Raw genomic sequence first — 11,424 nt, forward strand, 5'->3', positions numbered from 1 at the left:
AGGGTTAATTGGGTAATGTTAGGGGTGAGCAAAAAAATCAAAAAACCGATTAAATTGAAAAAACTGGAAAACATTTAATCGAAAAAACCAAATTAAAAAAATAAAACCAAATGAACCAATTAAAAAGCCTAAGGAGAAAACTGGTTCGGTTCAGTTTGATTTTTAAAATACTAAATCGATTGAATAGGACCGAATTGAACAGGTTCAACCAACATTTAAACCCACTATAAAAGGAAACCCTAAAACTAAACTTCTCAATCCTCTAACTCTCAGCCGCCCCCCTCTCCAAAATGTTTTCCCTCTCTTACCACTCTTCTTCTCTAATGTTTTGCAAGTGGTCACTCTCTAACCACTCTCCTTCTCTAATTCTCTCATTTATTTTTTATTCTCGGGATCCAAAGATTCAAAACTCAAGCCTTTATAAAAACAAGATAAAGGGATAGAAAACGTTTACCCATAATTTATGTCTTTCCCTCTTTTATGTTGTATACTCCATCATTATTATTTATAAACAAAAGATAAAGAGAAAGAAAACATTTTTTTACTGTCTATTTTTGCATAAAAGAGATGTGCATTAGGGATATTTTTGCCTTAATATTTGCTATTTGATTTAATTAGAGACAGTCTCAGTTTCATGGATTTGACAAGGTTGTTTTGGGTTTTGTATGAGTTAGTCCTCTTGTCATATAGATCATTATTTTGCACTTTGTACATAGCTGGAATCCTTGCCATTTAGATCAATCAATATATGATCCATTTTCTCCATTTGTTGGCATCAACTTGCCCTTCACATGAAACATAACTTGATAGTTTTGGTTTTTTTTATTTTTTTTCTCAATTAACTGAACCAAATCGAAAATGATCAGTTTGAATTGATTTCGATTCTGAATTAAGAAAAAATAAAAATTCAGTTTGGTTGATCTTTATAAGTAAAAACCGAATCGAACCGAAAATGCTCACCCCTAAATAATGTCATGAGAATTTATTTGCTTTGAGGATTGAATCGATAATTCAAGTTTTTTTATATAAAATATTTAATTCTTAATAATGTGTATATTAATTCATTAAAGAAAAATAGCGGATAAATTATTATAGTTTAATTTAAACAATTGATTTCCAAGGAAAACTTCTCAAGGTATGGACGGTTATTGAATTAATATAGTATTGTTTATCTCAGGATTTACTATCATGTTTTTTATGAGAAAATTCAAGTACATCATAATTTTGATTTCACTTTCTTATTGAATATCGTGTCAGAAATGCTAATGGTGTTGTTTTTGACCAAATATATCATCATCAAATTTTTTGTTGTTGTTGATAACGACAATCATGATGCCCCCTAACATTTTAAGATGCCTCAACCTATACATGAAGGAGATGATTATAGATTACTCTCGTGCAATGTTATAGGTAGAATCAATTTTTTTAATAAAAAATACTTGAGATAATTAAGAATTTTAATAATCAAGTTAAATTTTGATTAATTTAATATCACAATAAAAAATAAGGTAACAAAAAAAATAAACATATTACGCTAGGAAAAAGCTGGGCTACCACGTGAAATCAATGACATAAACATGAGATATGTCAAGATTAATTGTCTATTATGTATCCTAGATCATGAGATCGGGATAATGCGATATAAAAAGAAATTGATGATTAATAAAAACTAAATTGTAAAAATTAAAAGATAATATAGATCAAGATATTTAATAGCATAACACATGACATTTATCCAATTATGTTTAATGAATTTATTTATTAAAATCAATATATATTATAAAAATAAATTTAATTTATATGAAATATAAAAAAAAATTAAAGATGAGTCATATTAACTTCATGAAAAATTAAAGACACTCAATGTAATTGAAAAAATAATTACCATTTAAAAAAGGGCTAAATAAGCTAAAAATAACATAAGAGGGGTATTAATTAAAAAAACAAACTTAAAAAATATTTTATAAAAAGACATAAAAAAGATATTAGTTGAAAAAAAAACAAAGAAAAGTATCAAGAAAGGAAAAGCATAAGTGCATTAGCCTTGAAGCCCAGGCCAATGCGCCTAGGCCTATTATTTTTTTCAAGTCATTTGCCATTTTATTTAAAAAAAAAAAAAAAAGAATTGACAAACGACGCGTTGCTTATTGTGGTAGGCGATGTGTTGTTTGTCAGCTCAAAATCCAACAACCATTTTTGTGGCTGAAAATTTGGGTTTGCTAGTTTTTTTTTTACCAAAGAAACCCTTGTTTTTCAACCATTTCAACCACAAAACACCCTTAAAACACCAAGAAACCAACCTATCAATCTAATGAACTAAAAAACGGTTTAAACCACTAAAACAAACTAGAAAAAATATTGCATCCTTGACATATATCTAGTTTTTTAGGTTATATCTAGTCTTAAAATAAACACTATAAGACTCCCCTCACCTAGTGAAACTCATTGACACCAATTTTAACATTTTTTTATGGTTGGGATCGTCGTTAACAAAGATCTCTCTCTCTCTCTCTCTCTTCCAAAATCTGATGACTCCTCTTTCCACTTCCATGAAAAAATTACTGGAAAAAAAAAAATTCTAGCACCAAGATGTATTTTTTAAAAACATTAAAGAGACCAGCCACCTTAGACACAAACCATTCCCTGTGCCAACAGACAATTAGGCAAGTAATGCTCTCTTCCTCAAAGCATGGATACTTGAGATCCAACTGTTTATTGTCACCTCCATAAATGATGAGATAACTGTTGCGCTATTATGAACACACTTGATTTTGAGGCAGAATGTCTTATGAATATGTTTTCATCTATTTATAATAAATACATTTCTTAATATGATTTTGGTGAACTTCCACGACTGAAATGTAATCAAGTGGCTTTACTATTGCTAAATATATAGCAACATATTGTCCACCTGTCTTTTGATTTAACATATTACTACTCTAATAATTAAGAATGGCTAAACATTTGAAAATTGAATAATGTGAGAGACAAGCAGCTAAAATGGAAAATCCAGTGTTTTTACACCTGTAATCTTCTCATATTTCACCATCTCAAAGTTCATCTAATGTTCTGTATGCACCATAAGTCCCATGCATAAAAGTATTTCTTATAACAAGCCTCTCCTGCGTGTTTAGATTATAAGGTCAATAATTTTGAAGGAAGTAAATTACTTCTTGTAGCTCATGAATGATTAAGTTGCGTGCAATTAGTGAATAAATTCAGAGAGCTAATCTATCACCCTAAGATTCATCAAGTAGGTAAAACATAAGCCTAAGTGCATTAACGCAAAGACACCACTTGCATGACCAAACCCCCAAAATCTTTTAGGCTAATTCAAGCAAATGTTTATATAACCGTAGTAAACTATTACTTCCTGAGAACTACAATTATCAGATATATAGTATTAGGTAGAGCAAGTGCACATAAACATTCATAGTCATAAAAACATTGAGAGATAACCTTGTCACTTGCCTGCTCAATTTCATAAAGCTTGGAAAATAAGTCTTCAAGAATAGACCAGTAAAAAAATGTCAATGTTTTATATGATTCTTGCCTTGTTTATGCTTTTAGGTAGCACACTGTGGCCCATTTGTAGTCCCCACTAAAGAGCCATTTGTGCTGGAGATTTGCCTCATTTCTTAGCAATTATTTTAATAATTGGATTCTTGAGAACCTCAGTCTTGATCGTCTGTGAACCTGTGGAACCTAATGGTTCATACCTCTCAAAAGAGTAGGGGGAAAAGGAAACAAGGGAAGACAAAGGACCATCACAGTAATTAATAATTTTACTTTTTTTCCCTTTAAAATGAATAGATTTATTGCATTAGAAAATGAAGATTTATAAACAAACTAGGAGAGAGATCAATATTGCATGGTTAGTAGCTCTTGACAAGATATTCCAAAAGATAGACTACACTACCTAATATTCAAACAGGAAATGCAACCACCAAACAAACATAATCGAAGGAATTGTTCACATGCATCCAAAAAGGATAAAGCCACCTGTAGTGAAGGACAAAAGCAAATAATCAATAATGTGGTAGGCAATCCATATCAATGATCAACAAATACAGAGAGATAACTAACTATCAAAATGTAGAAGGATGAAATAAAAAAAAAACTAATTAACAAAAATGATCTTAAAATAATAAAACACTAGCAAAGCCAGGTAATATCACCAAACCTACAGTTTGCATCATGCAAACGAGATAAACTAATAAAAGGTAAAAAAAATATAAAGCTTAATTCTTAAACCAACCCAATATTGTTGAAAAAATATTCAATCTTAAATAAATGACCAAAAACAATACCCAAGTGAACCTGTGTTAACTTTCCAAATCCACGAGTAAGTCATGAGACCAAGATAACCCTATAGAAAAGAAAACAAAGAAAATCATGAAATCTAATTTTCAATAAACACAATGTTGAAAGATGAATTTGAAAGAAACAATCAGTGTAAAAAATACCTAAAAAACCTAATGTCATACAAGTTAACCTTTCAAATCTATGACCCATGATCAACTCATAAAAAAAATCACCAAGTCTAATTCCTAACTAGCCCAATGTCAAATGATGGAGTTAAAAAAAAATCAATTTTAAAAATGAATCCAAATCAAAATAACGATAACCAAATTTGGCATATAAAACGAGAGGACACCTTTCAATCTTGGCTTGACCTTTACAAATCTTGAGAAAATGAGAGATTAAAGAGAGAGGAGGGAGAACAAATGCCATCAAAGCCTCACCATCAGTCCACTACCAACAATTGTTGTCACCTTACTTGAAAGCCCTTGTTGCGCCACTCCCAACTCCATTAAGAAAGTAAGCATTTAGCTGCTAGAGAATGTCACACGCGCCGTTAGAATGTGATGGTTTCCTCAACGTGTTGGCACGTGTGATATATGCGCTAAAAAAGTTGTCTTGCCTATTCATAGGGGAAAAAACAATATATAAGGCTTAATTGTTTTACATCAATAGATTTTTATTTTATTTTGCTAAATCGAGCATTAATCGAGCCCTAGGATTTTTCATTGATATTGTGAGATACCAATATATAAGCAACTAAAACAAAACTACTAAGTCAAATACCAAATAAAGGTAATGTGAATGGATCAAATTAAAAAAAAAAGTTGAGTGATCGAAAAAAAAATAAAAAAGAACATGAACTCTTTGTCTGCGTGTGAAAAATAAGCCAAATTCAAGGTTCGTTCAAGAACTGAAGAATGCAAGAATCACTCTCACATATTAAAACTAAAAATCCAGAAGTTATAATCATCAACGTTGCTGAAATTTAGGTTACATATGTTCAAATAGTTCTTAAAAGTAACCCTAATGGATTTACCTTTATGGGCTGGACTGACCCCCATGCAAACTGACCCAAAAACCCTAAACTGAAAAACCCATAACCTGATTCAAATAAGCCTTAGACCCTAGCTCAAAACAAAGTATTAATTAAGCCTAAACATGAAAGAAAATAATAAAAAATAACTAATTTATCATTAAATACCACTAGCCCTTCTTGCCTTGTGTAGTTAGGATGAATAAGGAATCCTTATAAGAAAAGGATTATGAAACATTAATGAATCCTTGCCACACTTGTAGATTATATTGCAGCTCATTAAAGATCCTTGTGGAACTAGAAAATTTCCAAAACCAGTTGTCACATCCTTGTAGACAAATAATCCTAACCAAATAGGAAGTTCACAAGTTAAATGGAAGTAAATAACAAAATTTATACAGGCTCTATTAACCAGTATTGCGGTGCCTTCCAAAACTCCGATTGACTTGAAAGTTTAACTCAAGGTAAGAAAACATGTCCAGAGATTCCACATAAAATATTAGCCCAATCCAACGGTTGGATTGAGAATTATAATTGTTTTTGTAAGCTTGGACGATTGCGCATTTTAAGCCAAAACCCGAATCTAACCTTACTTGGGTCGTATCACATAGTTAAACCGTATCATTCCCTCCCTCTTCATGAAGATTCACCCTCGAATCTTAAATAGAATTAGTAGCGACTTCATAGCCTCTTATTTAAGTCTTTGGAATTCCCTTATTGTTAACACCTTTCTCCAACAACACTATATAGAAGTTGTGACTGACAAGAATTTAAAATAAGCACCCATACTAACCACTTGCGTACATACTTTTGAATGATAACCACAACGGCTCTCATTCATCTTTCATTATTTTAGCGTTGTACCTTTTTTTCCCATGAAGCTTGAAGATTATAGAATAATCTTCTACACTTATCAACTTCTCGTTCTAAAACCCTTAAACCATGGCTTAGTTTTTCGCATCGTTAATCTACAATCCTCCTTTGTTCCCTCTCCCTTGGTGAATACATGACACATATAGGGAAAAAAAACAAGAAGACGACAACAAGAATATATTTTATAATAAGAAGAACACTGATTTAGATTCGAGATTACAAATCTGACTTTTGTTTATACTAGAAGTTATCGAAAAAAACAAACAAATGCGAAAGTGATGAAAATGACTCAAATAATAGCCAAATATCAAAATATGATGATAGTATAATGGCAGGAACAAAATCAACAAAAACAAAACAAGTTTTGAAAGATAACACCAAACAGACCCGTTACGACAAAACAAGACCCAATTCGGGAACCTATAGAAACCAATATCCAAATGACCTTGAATTTAATATATAGTATTCTGATACCAAACAAACAACAACTCAAACTTTATAGGGTATTATATTATTTCTAGGTACCAAAACCCTTTGTATGATCAGTTTGCGGCATAATTGAACCTCCAAATAAAACCTCTAAAAGCCGATATCAAAATAAGTCTAAATTTAATAAATGGTGCGATATCATCCCCAATACATAGAAAATGAAGTTTTAATTGATTCTAAGGTGGTTTGCTTATGGTTCACTAAGAGTAGTGTTTTTGCTGCAAAATTGAACATCGAATTAAAACCTCAAGCAACAAAATATCAGAATAAGCCTAAATTTTACATATGATGCAATCTCACCCCCAATAGACTGAATATGAAGTTTCAATTTATTCTGAGGTGGTTTGCTTATGGTTCACCAAGAGTTGTGTTTATGCGGCAAAAATTGCATGATCCTTCAAATTTCAAGTAATTCCTTTTTCTCTTTTTCTTTTTTTTTTCTTTTTAATATACTGATATGATTAGAGACAATAACAAGATGAAATATAACTCTTTTTTTTTTTTTGCTTAGATGACGCAGACACGAAGAACAAGAAGATGGACACAAACACTACAAAACTTAAAGGAACACTAAAAAAACAAAAATAACGTAAGGATATGACCTTGTTTCAGAGCTTAGCTCTGATACCACCTGATGCTAACCTCGTGATCACGTGGTCACGCAACCCACAATCAAGATTGATATCTGATCTCAGAAAGTCGAAGTAAGTATAATAGGAGTGTGACATAATGGAAACCTACCCCAAGGCACCAACACTATTAGAATGAGTAGAATGACATCATGAAGCCAGTTAATCTTCGATAAGTTAGATTCAGTTCATTCAAGAATTGAAGAATACAAGAATCACTCTCACATGTTAAAACTGAAAAATTTAGAAGTAATCATCCTCAAAACTGTCGAAATTTTGGCTTACATAAGTTTAAATAGTTCTTAAAAAATTAACCCTAATGGACCCCTTATGTGGACTTATATGAGGTCCACTCAAAACTGACCCAAAACCCTAAACTAAAAAGCCTATAACCTGATCCAAACAAGCCTTGGACCCTAACTCAAAACAAAGTTTTAATTAAGTCCAAACATGAAAGAAAATAATAAAAAATAACTAATTTTTCATTAAATACCACTAACCATTTTTTCCTTGTGTAGCAAGGATGAATAAGGAATCCTTATACGAAAAGGATTCTGAAACATTAATGAATCCTTGCCACACTTGTAGATTATATTGCAGCTCATTAAAGATCCTTGTGTAACTAGGAAATTCCCAAAACCAACTGCCACATCCTTGTAGGAAAAGAATCCTAATAAAATAGGAAGTCCACAAGTCAAATGGAAGTAAATAACAAAATTCGTACAACCTATGTTGACCAATATTGCGGTGCCTTCCCGAACTCTGATTGACTTGAATATTTAACTCAAGGTAGGAAAACATGTCTGGAGAATCCAAATAAAATATTAGCCCAATCCAACAATCGGATTGATAATTATAATTGTTCCCGTAAACTTGGACGGTTGCGCTTTTTATGCCAAAACTCGAATCTGACCTTACTTGGGTCGTATTACATGGCTGAATCGTATCATAGTTGTTCTTAGATAAGTCATTTTCAGTCCTTTAGAGAGCCAAGGAAGGGAGATTATCTCACCAACACACACACACAAAGTGCAACAAACAAGAAGTTTTATTAATTTGAATTGTCTAACCTTACATGTCTAGTTATGCCCCTTTATTTATAGTGACTCCAAACTAAAATAAACCTTAATGGACCCCTTATGTGGACTTATATGATGCCCACTTACAATTAAACCCAAATTGATACGATCCAGGCAAGGTCAAATTCGGATTTTAACGTAAAATATGCAACTATTCAGTTTTACAGCAATAGTCATAATTCTCAATCCTACCATTGGATCGGGCTGCAATTTTGGAGGCTCCTGACATGTTTGCCTACCTTGGGTTAAAATATCATGTTAATCAGAGCTCGACAAGGCATCCAAACACGTGTCAACATAGGTTGTACGAGTTTTGTTATTTACTTCCTTTTGACTTGTGGACTTCCTATTTGGCTAGGATTCTTTTAAGTGGTAGCTTATTTTGGAAATCTCCTAATTCTACAAAGATCTTTAATGGGCTGCAACATAGTTTCCAAGTGTGGCAAGGATTCATAAATGTTTCAGAATTCTTTTCTTACAAAGATTCCTTATTCATCCTAGCTATAAAAAGAAAAGAAGATTTCAAAACTAATTCTACCTTCAAATTTGATTCTTCTAGCTTATATGAGACTTCTAAAGGGCAACAAATCTGATCCTATCATATTTAGGATTTTAAATTCGGATTTATTTATTTATTTATTATTTTCTTCTTAGTTTTTGGTTTATTTATATTATTTGGGTTTAATTGTAAGTGGGCATCATATAAGTCCACATAAAGGGTCTATTAGGGTTTATTTTAGTTTGCACTATAAATAAGGGCATGACCAGATATGTAAGGCTAGACAATTCAGATTAATAAAACTTCTTGTTTGCCGCACTTTGTGTGTGTGTGTGTGTGTGTTGGTGAGATAATCTCCCTTTCATGGTTCTCTAAAGAACTGAAAAACAACTTATTGAAGAACAATTATCTTCGTGGTGTCATCCTTATACTTCTCGTTCACGAATCAATACTCGTTGGGTAGGGGTCTCCGTTTTCAATAGTGTTGGTGCCTAGGTACAAGTTATCTTTGTGTCACACTCCTATCAAACCTGATTTACTTAGCTTTTCAGGAATTGGTGTCTTTGCGTGTGGGTTGCGTGATCACGAGGTTCACATCACAAATAATATAAATAAACCCTAAACTAAGAAGAAAATAATAATAACAATAATAAATCTAAATTTAATATCCTAAATATGATATGATCAGATTTATTGCCCTTTAGAAGTCCGATATAAGCTAGGAGAATCAAATCTGAAGTTAGAATTAATTCTTAAATCTTCTTTCCTTTTTGTAGATATGATGAATAAGGAATCCTTGTAAGAAAATGATTCTGAAACATTTATGAATCCTTGCCCCACTTGAAAACTATGTTGTAGCCTATTAAAGATCTTTGTAGAATTAGAAAATTCCCAAAATAAGCTGCTACATCCTTTTAGGAAAAGAATTCTAGCCAAATAGAAAATCCACAAGTCAAAAGGAAGTAAATAACAAAACTCATACAACCTCTGTTGACTTGTGTTTGGATGCCTTCCCGAGCTCCGATTGACCTGATATTTTAACCCAAGGTAAAAAATATGTCAGGAGACTCCACATAAATTTTCAGCTTGATCCAATGGTCGGATTAAGATTTATGACAATTGTTGTAAAACTGGATAGTTGCACATTTTATGTCAAAATCCGAATTTGACCTCGCTTGGATTGTATCACTCTTCCCCCCCCTTTACTCCACTCTTATAATCAATAAAAACTATCCATGTTCAATGTTTTCCAAAGAAAAGAAAAGAAAAAAAAGTTGTGTCAATGAAGGGACCCAATTATTGATCTCTCTGTTTCCACTAGAGAAATAAGTAACAATAGCTTCTTTTAACCTTAATTTGTAGATCTGAACTAAAGAGAGCCAAATCAAGGAAAGAAACAAACACCCTGCAAAAACAGATTTAGTGTTTGTTGAGGGCCAAAAGAGAGACGGGGACAAAACCTATTATGCCTTGAAGTCTTTTACGTGTGGCTTAAGTTCCTTTGCTCTTCTTTGCAATTGATATGTTTTCAAAGATTGAAGAAATTAGGTTTTTTTTGTTTTTTTCTTTGTGTTGCAGATTATTTGAATTTTGATAATAGAAGGCTAAAATGATGATGTTGTTTTACTTATATATATATATATATATATATATATATAACGGCCGGGTCTCGTGTGGGTTTGCCCGGGTCTTATGGGTCGTAGGTCGATCGAGTTTTTTTGGGCCAAATCCTTGCTTAGTTTTTTCTAAACTCGACCAGATTGCAGTCCCAGGTCAACGGGTCGACCCGCCAGACCGAGTTTTAAAACTATAGTTTTATATGGACATTGTGATAGTTTTTATATTGTCCTTAATATATGCATTTAGTGGTCTTGTTTAGTTCCAAAAGCTGCAATCCAATTTTTTTAGGATTATCGAAGAATAATTAATATATCTAACATGTGAGTATATGTAATATCAACAAAATTTTTCACCCAATTCAATATATCCAACCATATCAGGTACAAAAATATTGAATGAATTATGTTTATATTTAATAAAATATCATAAATGAGATTAGATATAATTATGGATGAAACCCAATTCGAGTACTCTTATCAAGTGACCGTTTGGTAGTGTGGCTGCGGGTGAGGTTCACCCGCAGCCACACTACCCAGTGTTTGGTTAAAGAAAAAAAAGTGTGTTTTGCTGGTAGGGCCCACTAATATTTAAGGCTGGACCGCAGGTTTGAGAAGCAGCATTTTGCTGCTTCTCATGCTGACAAACCAACCTCAACAGTGGAGCATGGCTCCACTGCGCACTGTTCACTAAGTGAAAGTGCGAGTTAATTTTAATTCACTTGCACTGTTCACGTGAACATTTTTTTTTTTGAAAAACCAAAATTTATTTTTTTTCCTGAAAAACTAGTATAGTTAATTAATTGCACTCGTATTGTTCACGTGAACGTGAACAATATTTTTTTTTTGTTTTTTTTTAAAAATTAGTTTAAGGTAAATTAAATTTATTCGTACTGTAATC

This window comes from Populus alba, chromosome 12 (assembly GCF_005239225.2).
Source record: "Populus alba chromosome 12, ASM523922v2, whole genome shotgun sequence".
Taxonomy (NCBI): domain Eukaryota; kingdom Viridiplantae; phylum Streptophyta; class Magnoliopsida; order Malpighiales; family Salicaceae; genus Populus; species Populus alba.